General features: G+C 41.0%; 1 protein-coding gene, 1 long non-coding RNA gene and 1 pseudogene across 3 annotated transcripts in view; 1 reads left to right on the top strand and 2 right to left on the bottom strand.

Annotated features, from left to right (window-relative positions):
• LOC146453344 (uncharacterized) overlaps positions 1-15,446 on the bottom strand; it is a 108,729-nt gene that overhangs the window by 13,519 nt on the left and 79,764 nt on the right. The window lies entirely within an intron of this gene.
• The window catches only part of LOC146453347 (uncharacterized), a 123,303-nt gene that overhangs the window by 50,109 nt on the left and 57,748 nt on the right, over positions 1-15,446 (top strand). The gene's annotated exons all lie outside the window — the stretch shown is intronic.
• On the bottom strand, positions 1,343-6,242 carry LOC146453351 (uncharacterized; annotated as a pseudogene).

Genomic DNA, 15,446 nt, shown 5'->3' with positions numbered 1-15,446 from the left:
ATTTTAGGCTATCTGGAGTGCTTTTAAAGCTCTGTAGGTTCAATTCAAGCCGCGCTATAATATTTTTATCTGTTCGGTCATTCTAGGGGAACTTGAGTCTTTTCGAAATTATTAGGGCATTTTTGTCCATTTTCCAAAAACCTTAGGTCTTATTTCGCTCCGAAAATCTTAGCTGACCTTTTTTCGGTGTCCAAAACGACATTTTTATGAATTCGAAAACATTAGGCCGTAAATATCCCGTATCACGAACATTTGATGTGAAAATTCCCTTAAGAAAATTGCAGGGGATTGAGGACCTTCCGAACAGATAATTTACCGAAAAGATCCGTTGGGTGCCCCTGATTATTACTCAACACAGAGCTCAGTAAGCACATTTGGCAGTTGAAAGACACTAAAACTGTTTTTAGAATATCACGGAAGATATTAAAGCATGCTACTCCGTACAACCCCGCTTCCAACCGATGTAATTTGTGCCTATGGGAGAAGTATTTTATAATTTGCAGACCTGATTTATCCACCCTGAACAAACGAAATGAACTCGTTACTTCCTGTAGACACGCAAACAAATTCCTCCTCAAGAATTTCAAAGCTGGCACGTAATTATTATTTTTTTTTTTATATGTCCATTTTTTTTTGTCCGTTGTTTATCCGTAACAGAAACCATTGTAAACTTGAACCTTGAATTTCCGGTCATCTAAATATAAGTCAGTGTCACGCTTACTTCCACTGTCACGCGGATTTCAAGCGTCTATTGTTTAAAAGTAGAAACCGTTGTAATCTAATACTTTTCCACTCATTCTGTATATATTTTGACCAGCTTTACGTTGTAGTTTTACATTTGGCTATTTATCTGATGAGTGCCGTACAGGTTGTGCGGTACGAAACTATATAGTAATAAATATGCCAAGTCAAATCTTCGGTTGACCAGACTGTGTTAATATATATTTATGCTCTAGTTTTTCTATTGAGCACTCTGACAGCAGTTCTGCAAATCAACTAATATATATATATACATATATATATATATTTCTAATTGTCATTCCTACTTTTTATTTGATGACGCAAAGTAACGTCGAATCGTCGTTAGTTCTTATTAAAGATTTTTTATAAAAAGTTTTAAGGTGGCTAGAAGTAGTTTTCAGCATTTTTACTGAGTATTATTTGAAAGGTTAATAAAAACAGTTAAAAAAAGATAGCAACTTCACTTTGGCCTAGTTAAATTGCCAGTTATCAGTTAATTGAAATTTGGCATTGTGACGTCATCAGTTGTCACCATGGTACCATTACTAGGTGATAAGCAAGACCTATTTTTGAGCTTCTGGTGCTGATAACTTTAAAATTTGTCCGGTGACCCCCAACTAGTTTTACCTAATAATGTTTTGTACTTAAAAAGGAAACTTTACGGCAATTTTAAAAAAATTCTACCGAGCGAATTTTTCGATATTGCAATAAAACACGATTATTCAGTGCTGTAGAATCTGCTCTGTAGAATTTTTTCAAAATTGTCAAATGCCTTCGCGAATTCAAACATTTTCCGACGCGATTCCCGCGCGATCCCACGCACTTAAAATCTAGATTTTTAAAGATCGACATCTGTTCATGCTCAATTCTGACAACCGTTGACTGTTATTTGCTGTGTCCACGCTGCTGATATTTGTGTAAAATAACTGCCTCGAACGACGAATTCAGCTGACATTTGCTGACTTTGACAGTTCTTACATTCGCATTGTAGTTTAAAACTCACCTTTTAGGATTTGCTCGTAATTTCTGATAAGATTATTATTTTCTGTGCCTGGATTCCGCGAAAATGCGAAATAGCTCACAGAACACGTGCTTATGACGGTGGTGAAATGCAATGTCGGTGGATCGCTTGGATGATGAGTTTTTCTCACACAGAGCACTATTCTTCGAGGCTGTTTTCTTCAAAGTGTTTTACTATGGCCGCAAGGATTCTCTTGGTGCGAGTTACTCGCGGTTTCTTCGATTGTAATGTGGATGGCGCATGCGAGAGGATCGCAACTACTCCTTTTTTGCCAAACCTCGAGTAAACATTACGAAGATCATTGTAAGAAAGGCTGCTCCCAGCAATATTTTGAACCAACGCTTTTTTAACTGGACCATTATTGTCGCTGGCGTTGAATAGCTTGTTGCTGAATGTGAGAAGGAGCTCGTGGCGGCGATCAAGGTACATGTTTTCAATCGCATGTGAAACGCTGGTGACACTGGACCTTTTGACGATGTCTTCTGTGCTCAAGTTTAGCGGTGAGTCAAAGAGAATTCTTCGCAGAGCCCGTACATCCTCCAATGCATCGTGTGCATCAAATTCTTCGTTGAAAAGATGGACGTACAGACTCCGCTGGTTGGGTTTGCAGAAGCCACCATTTCCGAGTAGAAGCGCGGTGTGCCTGATCAGGCTCTTGACAAGTTGCTGACTATTGGCAAAATTGACATTCATTTCGGTAAGATTATATTGAAAGGTTCTGCCACTGTTTCGAAGCAGTATAGGCACATCAAATGTGGCAGAATTGTGGCTAATTAAAACTAAAGTAGAATTAGAATCTTTATCTTGTAGTTGCTTTAGAAATGTAATGAAATCTTGAAGTGCCTTTCCTGGGTTGACACTCACCACCGGACTGTTTGATTTACACATTGTCCTTTTTCCATTAATTGACTTGATAGTCAAATTGTTTACAAGTGAAGCCCCAGTGCTGATGTTACTTCTTGGTAGAATATAGTGGGAAAATTCATGCTTGCCATCTTTGCTGGTGGCGGATATTTGACAAAGCTCAGCTGCTTTCCCGGTACATGTTGTCTCAGTGTCGAATACAACAAACTTCTTTTTTCTCATGGGGTCATATGGTAAGGAAACCTGGGTGGGTCGTGGTTTTTGAGATAGCACTAGTTGTTCAGATCTTTTAAATTCAGTTAATGGTATTTTCTCAGACAGATCAATTGCAGTTTGCGAGTCTGCGCTTTTTGTGGTATCTAAATTCAAACCCACTGAAGATCCATATGTGGTTCCCTCATTACCTTCCTTTCTCAGTGTCTGTGAGCTTTACTGTCTTGCTAGCTGACTACGCCTACTTTTGAATTCTTTTGTTGTTTTCCTCTGTTTGTTGTAATCAACCCTTTTGTCCATTGCTGCAGCATGATTATTGTGGTGAAATCCAGGCTCGATGTTGAGATGATCTAATGCTTTTGCAGTGTAACTGTAACCAATGTTGGTTTGGGCTACTCCTATTTCAACCCTAAAGTCATTGCTTTCACTGCCTCCGTAATAACGGGTCTTGGGATTTTTTGCACCTATAGTGCTGTTGAGGCTCTCATTCCTCTGCGAATTGGCACAAGGTGCAAGTTTGTTGACAACAATGTCAGTCGAGTACTCACTGAATAATTCAGTGAGTACCTTCTTAAATGTCTCGCCATGGAGATCTTTACCATTTGGTAGGTCTGTGTGCTTATAAGCAGTTGGATTCTGCTTATAACCACATCAAGAGACATTTCAAGAAGTATGTTCTCCAAATGCATGGGGGATGATGCATTGGAGGCCTTGTTTGAGTGATTTTGAATCCCCTGCATTTTGAGTTACACAGTAACTAAAACACTTCGTCAGGTAGTTTATGACCTTCAGACTCAGAGCTGAACAGTTGGATCCCTTGAAACGATCCTTTAGATTGTACAGTCTAGAGTTTAGGGATCTCTTAGCATGCACGATGTCAGACAATTTCTGAACACCATATGGTAATTTCTTGTTGATGTCCGCTAAGGTTGTGTAGTCATTATCCCCAACATAGACAGAGTATGTAATACCAGATTGTGGAACTTTGCTCCATAACTCGCAAGCAACATCCCTCTCCATACTCTTTGAAGATCCACTGTGGTTCTTACGGCAGTCATGTTTGCTTTCTTTACCTGTCACTTTGTTGGCTGCACATGACCTACACATCTTGCATCGAGTAGAGTAATTAAGCACCTTTCCAGTTGCAAGGCCCATTGCAGCCCCATGACCAGTTGTGGAATTATGCCCCCTCCCGCGTTTTTGCCATCCCATGTCATATGATACTGCAATGCCTACAAGGCCCTCAGTGGGCTCAACAGTGGATTGTTCTGCGATAGCTTTTTCTAATTGGAGGCTACATTCACAACTTTCTCTTGCCACTTCCTCCACTGCTTTTCCAATTTCCCTTTCTCGTTTTTTAAAAAGTACCATATTCACTGTTGGAATGTTCATTGTGGACATCAAATTACTCAAGTGTGTATGCCCAATCCCAGCATGCAGGGACCCCAATGCCGCCCTGGTGTTGACATTACTCACAAGAGGACCACGGCTACCAGTCCTGTGTTGTGCTGACGATTTCACTTCATTTGTGGCACCACAAAAAGTACACTTTATGCTAAAAAAGCTAGACTGTCCACTGAGTTTTTCCATAAGTATGTTTTGAAGGGATAATGGACCTGTGTGACCAATAAATAATTATTAAAGAGTCACCATGGTGGTCTTAGAGTACGAGCAGTCTCTTATTTTTGATTGAGATAGTAGAGCAAGCAAGCCCGCACGTTGAAGTCGCCTGCTGCGGAAAGTCACCCACGTGACGATGGGTATTTTTAGTTTTTCCCTCGAGAGGGTGACTTTCCGCAGAAGGTGACTTACCTCGCTCACACTACTATCTCAAACAAAAATAAGAGACTGGTCGTAGTTTACAGTGGTCTGAAGTTTAGAGCTCCATATTCTCTAAACTGGACCAAATAAACAGACACTTTATGTCAACAAACAAGTACCCAAGTCCTGAATGAAGGGGAACTCTTCTGTATTTTGGGCGGGTTCTGTTGTTTGAAGATTCACACCAAGTCGGAGTGCAGAAGGCAAATACTAGGGACACCAAATGCATAGTTCAAAAATATCCTTTCATATTGGGCAGCACATAACTCCAAAGTTTATATAGGAGAGTATCTCCTTTCCCTGGACATGAGTACAACATTTGATGAGATAATTTGATTTAAGATATTAGATACTAGATAAACAAGATCGTCGTAGAATGATTTCACAAAACCCATGAAATAGCTATTGGACAATAAGGTAAAATCGTTTTTTGGCTGCATATTCATAAAAATCTGTAAGGTTGGAGTCCTTGGTCTGGTGTTTTCAGACAGAAAATTTGGACTAACCCCTTCATCAGTGGCAAACAAATACTGATGAAGGGTTGATCCCCAAAACATCTATCTGAAAATGCATACTGGACAATAAGGTATTATTTGACCCTAATTCTCTTGTCCCCCATTGTTTAAATTATTCACTAAAACATAGTGAACGTAAACTTGTTTCACAGGTTATGTGAAATTATTCTATTTGCATTATGATTGAGTGAAAGCCACTCCAATTTGAATATGGTAACACTAGTCAAAGATTGGGAGAGCGGAAAACTGCTGTGAAAATAGTTTGGCTTGTATCCACAGCTGTTCTCCCATGTTCCTGCTTTTGTTACCATTACTGTAAATTTGTAATCAAGAAAATGATTTTTTAGTAATAACTTAGTTCTGTCAAATTACTGGTATCCATTTCTAGCAAAAAATAAATACAGTTCTGGCTGCTTTTACAGTATTTAGTTATTGGAAAATAAATAATGTGACTAAGGTTAGCCTGTATACTGGTTGAATGTCGAAGCAAGTATTTCAAATCTTTGTTTCCATTCATCTCTTTTCAATTGTTAGATAGTTAAAGCAATGTAGACTTCAAGTAGTCTCTTATTTATCTCAGAGAGAGTGGAAAAGATGCTTGTCACAAAGAAACAGTGTGGGGGAGGGAGCTTTTGTGTTTCATCTGCTCCACAATCACTGTGAGAGTAAGATACCACTCATAGTCTACAGATAGGAATGTAATAGGGTGATTTTGCAAAACCCTTGTAATAAAACATGAATATACAAGTTCAAAAACACTGGTTTTTTTGTTTACTTTTTACTAAAAGTGATTATGATTCATCTGATATTGCAATACACTTGGAATAAGAAATAAATCTCCATTAGGCATCAATTACATTGAATAAAACAGCGAAGAAACATTCTCTTCCCCAGAACTGCCTTGCCCTCCTAGCTGGTTTAGAGAGCCAGGCAGCTTTGGGTACCAAAATGAGGGAGAACCAGATGTAGAAGAGAAATAATTTAACAAACAAAATTATGGAAAAGCAAATTAAATGATTTGTCTACATTTCTTGAGTTTGAGCCTTGTCACATAAGAATGCTGCTTGAAGAAAACTTATTGCAGAAATTTATATTTTCCATGAAATAATCATCAATTGTTGTTCTAAAAATTAAAAGACTCAGTGCATCAGTGAGATTATCAGGGATAATTTTGACTTACCTGCGTGACAGTGTGAGCAGCATTTCAGGTCACATGTTAGAACTTCCAAATCAATCACTCTTGACCCTGAAGGCTCAAAACTATTTCCATTGACAGTTTGCTATAAGACAGATAATTGTCTGTATTGAAGACTTCTGACAGGAATGCGAGCGGTTTTTACACGAGATGCTCATTTGTGCAAAACATGTTACAGTTTTGGGTTAATTGAATAAAGTTCATCGAATAAAAACTCACCTCTTGAGACCTAGTTGCCCTTTTTCTAGCTGGCTCCATATATTCTTCCTTTGTTTCATTTTCTTTTTCACTGGGTTGTTTTGACTTCGCCGCATTTGCCTTCGCGAGGCTTTCAAACACGCTTTGTCGTTTTCGTGAGGTGAAGCACCCTTTATAGCGTGGAGCACACACAAAGGGCCTTTCTTTTCCATCATCTTCGCCACCAGCGCCGTTAGCGACCAAAAACATGTTAAGCAGTATTCTGATATCGAGGCCAGCCCATTAGAAGGGCCGAAGAAAACCGAAAATGCATTTTCCTTCTTCTTGACTTTTGTTGCTTTCTTCAATAGTCAAGCACTCGATCGCGGAAAAATTTGCTTTCACCATGTTATATGATACACTGACTGCGGTTTTAACACAATTTTCCTTGAGGTACCAACTCAAACGATTCGAGGACCAAAGCTTTTTGTTAAACTTTAAATAACGCGCACGTGTCGTGGAGGCTCGCCAGACTAGTGCCTAGGCCTCGTGCGAAAAAAAAAAAAAACTACTTCTAGCCACCTTAACGTCTTTCTCATGTATTTTAAGAACATGTTAGCGTTGAATTTTGCCGTAAAATTTCTGTTTACTTCATCTTCACATAGTACCCTTTGTCAATATTTTTCTGATTTGAGGCTTAATTCTTATTATCTAATGGACTATGCCTATTTACGTAGAGGTTTCATAGGTATATACCCAGACTACTTACTCACTCGTTATCGCATTTTAAAGTACCCGTAATGATTCGATTTAGCGCCCTCCTTCCAATAAGCGCCCCCTGCGAATGTGTTTTTGTTAATGAGTGCCCCTATTCCAATAAACGCACCCATAGTGACAAGGATCGTTTTGACAGGATCACAGAATCAGATGTCAAGGATGTGGCACCAGATAGCTTGATAATTGACGCAAGTGACACTGAAGTGATTGACGTCGAAAAGATAAACTTATGAACATTCACAGTACCGTATATTTATATTTGTTACTGCTAAAATGAACAATTTTTTAAAAGTAACTGAACTTTCAACAATTTGTTACTGTTACAGTTTCTGTTATCATTAATTATTTCAATATTTATTAAAGTTCTGTTTTGAACATTTGATTGTTTCTCAAAAATTCAAATAAGTCTCGAATAAGCGCCGTCCCTTGAGGTGCTAAAAGTAAATAAGCGTCCCAGGCGTTTAATTGAACCACTACGGTAAACCACAGTAAGCTTGTCCAGTTGATGAGCTGTCGATTTAAAGTGGCTTTTCGTTTCATTTGCACTCAGCTGCCCCGTAACGTAACTCAGAAAAAAAGTAATTATCAAACAGGTTGAATTGCAAAACCGGAAGCAACTTTGTAGGAGTAAAACAAAACCAACAGCCACAAAATCGCGGAAAAAAAAACACCTTTTCTGGTTCTGGAAAACTGTCAGTGCTCATGTAATACGATAAGCCACTTTCTTTCAGTGCTACTTATTTCTTATTAGCCTTCTAGGGATTGTGTGTTTACGACTGTGTTTACGAAAATCTGAGCACAGCAAAAATACCCAACTTTGCGATGAGCAACGTTTTCATTTTAAAAGATGAAATAGAAGGCACAACAGGCCTAAATAAGTAAGCGTTTCTCACAGAACATAGTAATTGAATAGAGATTTTGCAAGCAGAGTTTTCCAAAGAGCACTAGGTCCCCGGATAGCCATATATTAAGCTTGGTATCCATTTTCCTTATTTTGATATAGATGTTACCATTATTGTTACCTGATGCATCATGAGAAAGGTAGGTTCCAAGAAATTTAATTGTACACTTAAATTCTAAAGGTTCTGCCTTGTTTCTGTTCGTAGAACCGACCTACATGTCTTTTGTTTTCTTTTTACTCAGTTGCAAACCGGACAATACTCCAAATGAATTAACTATCTTCATGGCATTTCTGAGTGACATGGTATCCATAAGAATAAGGGTTCTTTCATCCGCGAATCGTGGCATCTTTGCATTCGGTCCATTCAGGATTTCGATGCCCCGGCAGAGTTGGTTCTGGCTTTTTTGAGGGCTAGCATTTCGACACTCTTCACGGACGCCTCGAGAGACTTTGAAGAAATTGGTCATAAAAACCCGCATTCATCACACCACTTTCAACATTATTATAAAGAATGGATACCCATTGTCTACTAGGCTGGACCAAAGTTATATACTTCAATACACTTGCGGACAAAGGTCCACTCTGTGGTGTCAGAGGCCATTCGACATAAGTGGTGTACGAGCATAAGCATTAGTTACTAGTCTGCAACTCATGAGCATGAGCAGTTATTACTCTTGAGTAACTCATGAGCATGAGCAGGGAAAGTGCAGTGGTAAGAGCACTCACTTCCCATGCACCAACGTGGCCCGGGTTCGATTCCCGATGACGGCGTCACATGTGGGTTGAGTTTGTTGTTGGTTCTCGTCCCTGCTCCGAAGGTTTTTCTCCAGGTACTCCGGTTTTCCTCCCTCCACAAAAACCCACATTTTCAAATTCCAATTCGACTTTGAAATAGTGGAGAGAAAAGCCACTCCGTAGATTCCACTGAAAAATTCCCGTTTTTAGTTACTCATGCTCAAGAGTTACTCAAGAGTAATAACTGCTCATAGTCATGAGTCGACTCATGAGTTACTCGTGCTCAGGAGTAACTAAAAATGGGAATTTTGAACACCCTACGTCTTGTCATGGACGAGGAATCTATCGATTATGATGAAGCTGCAGAAGCAGCCGTGGATAAACGGAAATGTTGAACAGAGTCTACGAGAAGCCTCAAGTCCCTGATGATGATAAAGAAGAAGAAAAAGATGAGGAAGAAGAATACAGCAACTAAGAAGACGATAAGACATGATGAGGCCCCATTGACGTGACATACATACATTAACACTAAACTTGTCCATAGCGGCATCTAAGACGGCGCCGAAATGGGATCTAAACATCTGGTCTTCTGATTGGTCCTTTTGGTCACTTGGGCGATGTCCGGCTCTCTGTTCATGTGTTATGGCCACAAGTCCTTTGCCGTTTCCCAATGATGCCCCATGTGGGGCAAGTTCGAACAAAAACCCCATAAGACCCAAGTCGTCGAATTCATGGACCCAGCCAAATTCCATGAGTTTCACAAAAGTGACCGCCTTGACATTAGGTACGTGAGTGCTTTGACAGAGGAACAGGTGGAAATCCATTACAAGCATCAAGTTGAAGACGATCCTGTCTCCCCAAACTTAAACATCTTTGTGGCGTGTTGTACGACGTGCTGGGCACATCTCCGTCTATAGGAAGCCCTCTATCTGCTAAAAGGAGCGTGTAGTGTATGATGACACAGATAGTATTGTCTACATCCATCGTCCCGGTTTGCCCAATCCTCTTGGCAATCACCTCAGGGACTTCAAAGATGAGATCAGCCATGATGACTGCATCGTTGAATTTGCTTCGAGTTGTCCCAAAAACTACGGCTATGTCACCGCCAAAGGTAAAGAAGAGTGTAAAGTGCGCGGTCGGTTCCTCAACTGTGAAGGGTCCAGTCAAATGAATTATTAGGTTTTGCGCCAAAAAGTCCTGGACGACATCTAGAATCCCTTGGAAGAGGGGCACGCCTGACCAACGTCACAAGGACCCGTCACATTGTCCGTAACGCTAAACAGTACGCCATCGAGACAACCCGCCAAGTCAAGAAATGTCATTTGGTGTATAATTAGTGCGTTGTTGATCCTACCACCTTCCAAACTTACCCGTACAGTTATGTTCGATACATTCCCGAAGATAAGAAAATGGCACAACTGTTGTGTGAGTTGTAAATAGGGACGCGTAACCACTTGGGACACGTCTACGTTCACGCTTATAAATAGATTTTTTCCATTAAACTTTTGTTGGAAGTTCTAATTCAGTTGTCTTTGTCTCGAAAGGGGACTGGGCATAAATCCATCTACTTTCGGTATTGCGTGACTCTCATTCCGATCGTGACGTCATATCAACGTTCTTCATAAATATCCAATGAGGGTTTTCTTCGCTGAGTGGTTAACAGGATTCGGTAGGTTCCCACGGTCAGTTAATCCAAACATGTCAACAAATCAGAGTATCTAATTGCGAACGTTCGAGCTTGTAGTTAATTCTCAGCTACAGTGTTAGTTGTTAGTTCACAGTTGTTAGTTGTGAACTATTAGTTTTCAGTTGTCACAAGCATGTTATCAAGCCGACCAAGTAAAGAATTCCCTGAAAATGTAGCAAGATTATTGACACTTCTACCGCTTTAGATCATGCGAGTGCTGAACAATGTATATTCTGAAAGTGGCACTAGGGTTGTGATAAGCAAATACTATCGATCCCTCGATTTTATACCAAAATGGATCACAAAGGTGAGTTTGCTCTTAAAATAGCTCAGTTTTTCGTTGGTGAATCCTTCTTCATTTATCACCCAACAAAGAAAGTGAGTACACGAACAGCTAAGTCTTTTTGCACGCTTTCCATCTTTGCTGCGCATTTGACCAAAAAGTTGTGAGTTGTTGTTTTAATGGAAATTAACTATTTTCTAAGGAACCACTCATTAGAATTTCGTGAAATTTGAAAAAAAAAACATAACTCGTCTTAAAACAAAAAACAAAATCTAACAGACGGTTAAACAACATTACAGTGCAAAACCAACATTTACAAGGGATCTCTACATAACTTGCCTTAAAACAAAAACCAAAATCTAACAGACGGTCAAAAAACATAACAGTGCAAAACCAACATTTACAAGAGATCTCTCTGTTAAAATTACATGAAAGCAGCGTCACTATGTCAGTATTTTCGTAAGTTTTTCTAAATAGATAAAATAGAAAAAATCTAACAAGTGCATTTTCTAAAAAGTAAAGAAAAACATTATTTGTGGACGGTTAATAGCTTGCTGCGTTGCGACGGCAAGGGCACCTTGCTCAACAAGAAGTATCAAAACTTATTCCTCCTTAGTTAATCTTACACCATGCTAATTTCGGGTGCTTTAAAAGTACGTAGATTTCAAATAATGTTTACTAACACCTGCATACTGGAAAACTGTGTTTGGCCACCTAAAGGCTTTGCAAAAAGAGCGGAAGGTAAGATCTGCATTGTAACGGGCCTGATGACAGTATCACCAGTGATCACACTCGCGAATAATGTGTACTGTTGTTGTTGTGTTTATGACAGCGAAACCCTTGGACCGGTCAACTGATTTGTCTGTCATGAACTTAGAACAAACCACTTGCTGTGGAATGTTGTCCAGTAGAACAGTTCAGATGAAAGACGTTGTCCACGGCTAGAATTAAAAGCAGTTGTGCTCTCTAACTTTGGCTGGCTTAATGGACTCAGAATATTACATTGGCGACGAGGAACAGATCAAAACATGGCATTGATCGAGAAAATGGAGGAATACAACGAGTAACCCGATCGAGTACACAGGACGAATCGAGCATTTTAAAATTCGCGGCGAATGAAATTACGGACAACAACAAGAAGCGAGCGGTATTGCTAAGCGCATGTGGAGCGAAAACTTACAAGTTAATCAGGAATTTGGTAAATCCAAGGAAGCCAACCGACAAGTCGTTTACATAGTTAGTCAACCTGGTGAAAAATCATCGAAATCCAAGACCCTCTTCAATCGTCTATCGGTTGAAATTTAACAGCCGTTTTCGTCAGCCGGGAAAAATAATACAACAATATGTCGCCGAACTGAGGAATTTATCGGCGCATTGAGAATTCAACGATCAACTGGAGAAATGCTTCGTGATCGACTGGTTTGTGGCGTGAATGATGAACGCATACAGCGGAGATAACTGGCGGAAAGTCAACTGGAATTCAAGAAGGCAATGAAATTAGCCACCACAATGGAAACTGCCGACAGGAATACACGTGATCTGAAGCACAGGAATCCGAACGAAAAAACGAAAGAAGTTAACCGCGTGACTAATGAGCCACCGACACAAAAACAGCCGCCAAGGAACCCGAGGCAATCAAAAGAATGCTATCGTTGTGTAGGCCAGTTTCATGATGCCGATAAGTGGAGGTATAAAGAAGAGTGCTATAGATGCCAGAAGAAGGGTCACAAAGCAAACAAGTGTCGCAGTTAACGTAAAACGAGTTTTCAAAACAGCAACAAGTTTGGAAACACACATCGCCTGAAGACATCAGAAGAGGCAGAGGAAGAATGCGAAGAATACACGATGTTTCACCTAGCTGCAAAGGAGAGAGAACCGTATCGAGTCGACCTTCAACTAGACGGAGTTCAGACGAGTATGGAAGTGGACACCGGCACTGCAGCTACGATCAGCAATAAAGAAACCTATAAGAGAATCATTGATGGAAATTCTGCGAAGAGTCGACCGCAGATGGGAACCGCTAAAGTAAAGCTCCGAACGTATACAGGTGAATTAGTCAAGGTCTCAGGAACTGTGAACGTCGTTGTAAAGTATGAGAAGCAAGGAGTGGAACTGCAAACACTCGTAGTGGAAGGATCAGGGCCTAACTTACTGGGAAGGGACTGGTTGAGAGTTCTGAGACTCAACTGGAAGGAGCTGTTCAAAATCCAAGTTGACGGAAACAACCAAGAGTCTTTACTTGGAAGGTTGATCCAGCAGTACTCGGAAGTGTTTCAAGAAGGACTTGGAACATTCACAGGCCCGAAGGCGAAGATCCATGTGGAAACAGTGGCAAAACCGAAGTTCTTGAAGGCAAGATCAGTGCCATACGCCATGACAGGGAAGATTGAGGCTGAACTCAAAAGGCTACAAGATGAGGGAACAATCGAACCTGTTCAGTTCTCTGAATGGGCGGCTCCCATTGTATATATCCTAAAGCCAGACAGCTCCATTCGTATCTACGGAGACTACAAAACAACTGTCCATCAAGTGTCTAAGCTGGACAGTTACCCTATCCCGAAGGTTGAAGATTCCTTTGCAACTCTAGGAGGAGGTGAAAAATTAACTAAACTGGACATAAGTCAGGCCTATCAGCAATTACTTCTGGATGAAGACTCCAAACAGTACACCACCATCAACACACACAAAGGATTGTTCCAGTACAACCATCTGCCTTATGGAATATGGTCAGCATCAGGAATATTTAAGTGGAACATTGAAAATCTGCGGAACATTCCTTATGTAATCGTCCGGGTGGATGACATGCTAGTGTCCGGAGCCTGTAACAAAGATCACTTAAACAACCTGGAAGAAGTCTTGAAACGACTAGCAAGCGCAGGCTTGCAACTGCTGAAAGACAATTGTGTGTTCATGGAACCTCAAGTAACCTAACTGAGGCACAAGGTCAGCAAGGAAGCCATTCAACCGTTGCAAGACAAGGTCGATGCTTTTACCAATGCACCATCACCTACGAATGTGTCAGAGCTCAGATCGTACCTGGGCATGATTAACTACTACCAGAAATTTCTGCCCAACTTGTCAAGTGTGTTTTCAAAACCAGCAACAAGTTTGGAAACACGCATCGCCTGGAGACATCAGAAGAGGCAGAGGAAGAATGCGAAGAATACACGATATTTCACCTAGCTGCAAAGGAGAGAGAACCGTATCGAGTCGACCTTCAACTAAACGGAGTTCAGACGAGCATGGAAGTGGACACCGGCACTGCAGCTACGATCAGCAATAAAGAAACCTATAAGAGAATCATTGATTACAAACCAGGACCTGAACACGCCAATGCTGATGCCCGACTGCCCTTGCCTATTGCTCCGCCAACTACACCGCTGCCTGCAGAAACCTGGAAACAGATGTGATCCGATACTGTCTCAAGTAATCAAGTATGTACAGCAAGATTGGCCTAATCACAACTCAGAAGAAGTATTCAAGCCTTTCTCAACAAGGAAAGATGTGTTCAAGATGGGTGTTTGCTATGAGGCAATCGACTGGTGGTACCCCCTGGAGAAAGAGGAAGAGTGATGAAGGAGTTACACGAGACACACCCTGGAATTTGCCATATGAAGGCGTTAGCGAGAAGGTATGTGTGGTGGCCGAGAATGGATGCAGATTTGAAGCAGAAAGTGCGTCAGTGCAGTCCTTGTCAGGAAAACAGTCACCGCCAGAAGCTCCTTTACATCCCTGGAAATGGCATTATAAACCCTGGGTCCGACTTCACGTAGACTATGCGGGTCCGTTCCTTGGAAAAATGTTCCTCGTCACGATAGATGCCCACTCCAACTGGATGGAGGCGTTTCCAATGAACACATCAACATCAAGTGCGACCATAGAGAAATTGAGAGTCGCTTTTGCAACACATGGTCCGCCGAAAATCGTTGTCACGGACAATGGTAGCAACTGCACAAGCAAAGAGTTTAAAGATTTCCTCAAACAAAATGGAATCCGTCACATCAGAACTGTGCCATGCCACCCTGCATCTAATGGACTGGCTGAGAGGGCCGTACAAACATTCAAGGAGGGAATGAAGAAAATAAGTGGAGGAAGTGTGGAGACGCGAGTTTCGCGATTTCTAGCCCGTTACAGAATCACCTCCCAGACTTCAACAGGAGTGTCGCCAGCAAAATTACTCTTAGGGAGGAAACCCAGATCGAGACTAGACCTATTCTACCCAGAAATTGGAAGGAAAGAACGTCAAAGCCAGACTTCTCAGGAACAGGCACAAGACTGGCATGCTAAGGAACGCACCATCACCAAAACAGTCCACTGGTCCAACTTCGTTTGTAGTTCAACTGGAAGATGGACGACGGTTGAGAAGACACCAAGACCATCTGATACAGTGGTCCAGTGTTCTCCAAGCGTCTATTCCTAATCAAGAGGAAGCCCCAGCTGACCTTATTCCAGCATCGGTGGAAGCTGAAAAGCCAGAATTGCACGTAGAAGAAACCCCGACCAGCAGTCCGGAAAC

Source organism: Pavona decussata, unplaced genomic scaffold (assembly GCF_977016875.1).
Source record: "Pavona decussata unplaced genomic scaffold, jaPavDecu1.1 SCAFFOLD_336, whole genome shotgun sequence".
NCBI classification, from domain to species: Eukaryota; Metazoa; Cnidaria; class Anthozoa; order Scleractinia; family Agariciidae; genus Pavona; species Pavona decussata.
Note: the sequence above shows the minus strand (reverse complement) of the source record. Positions and strands in the feature narration are given on the sequence as shown.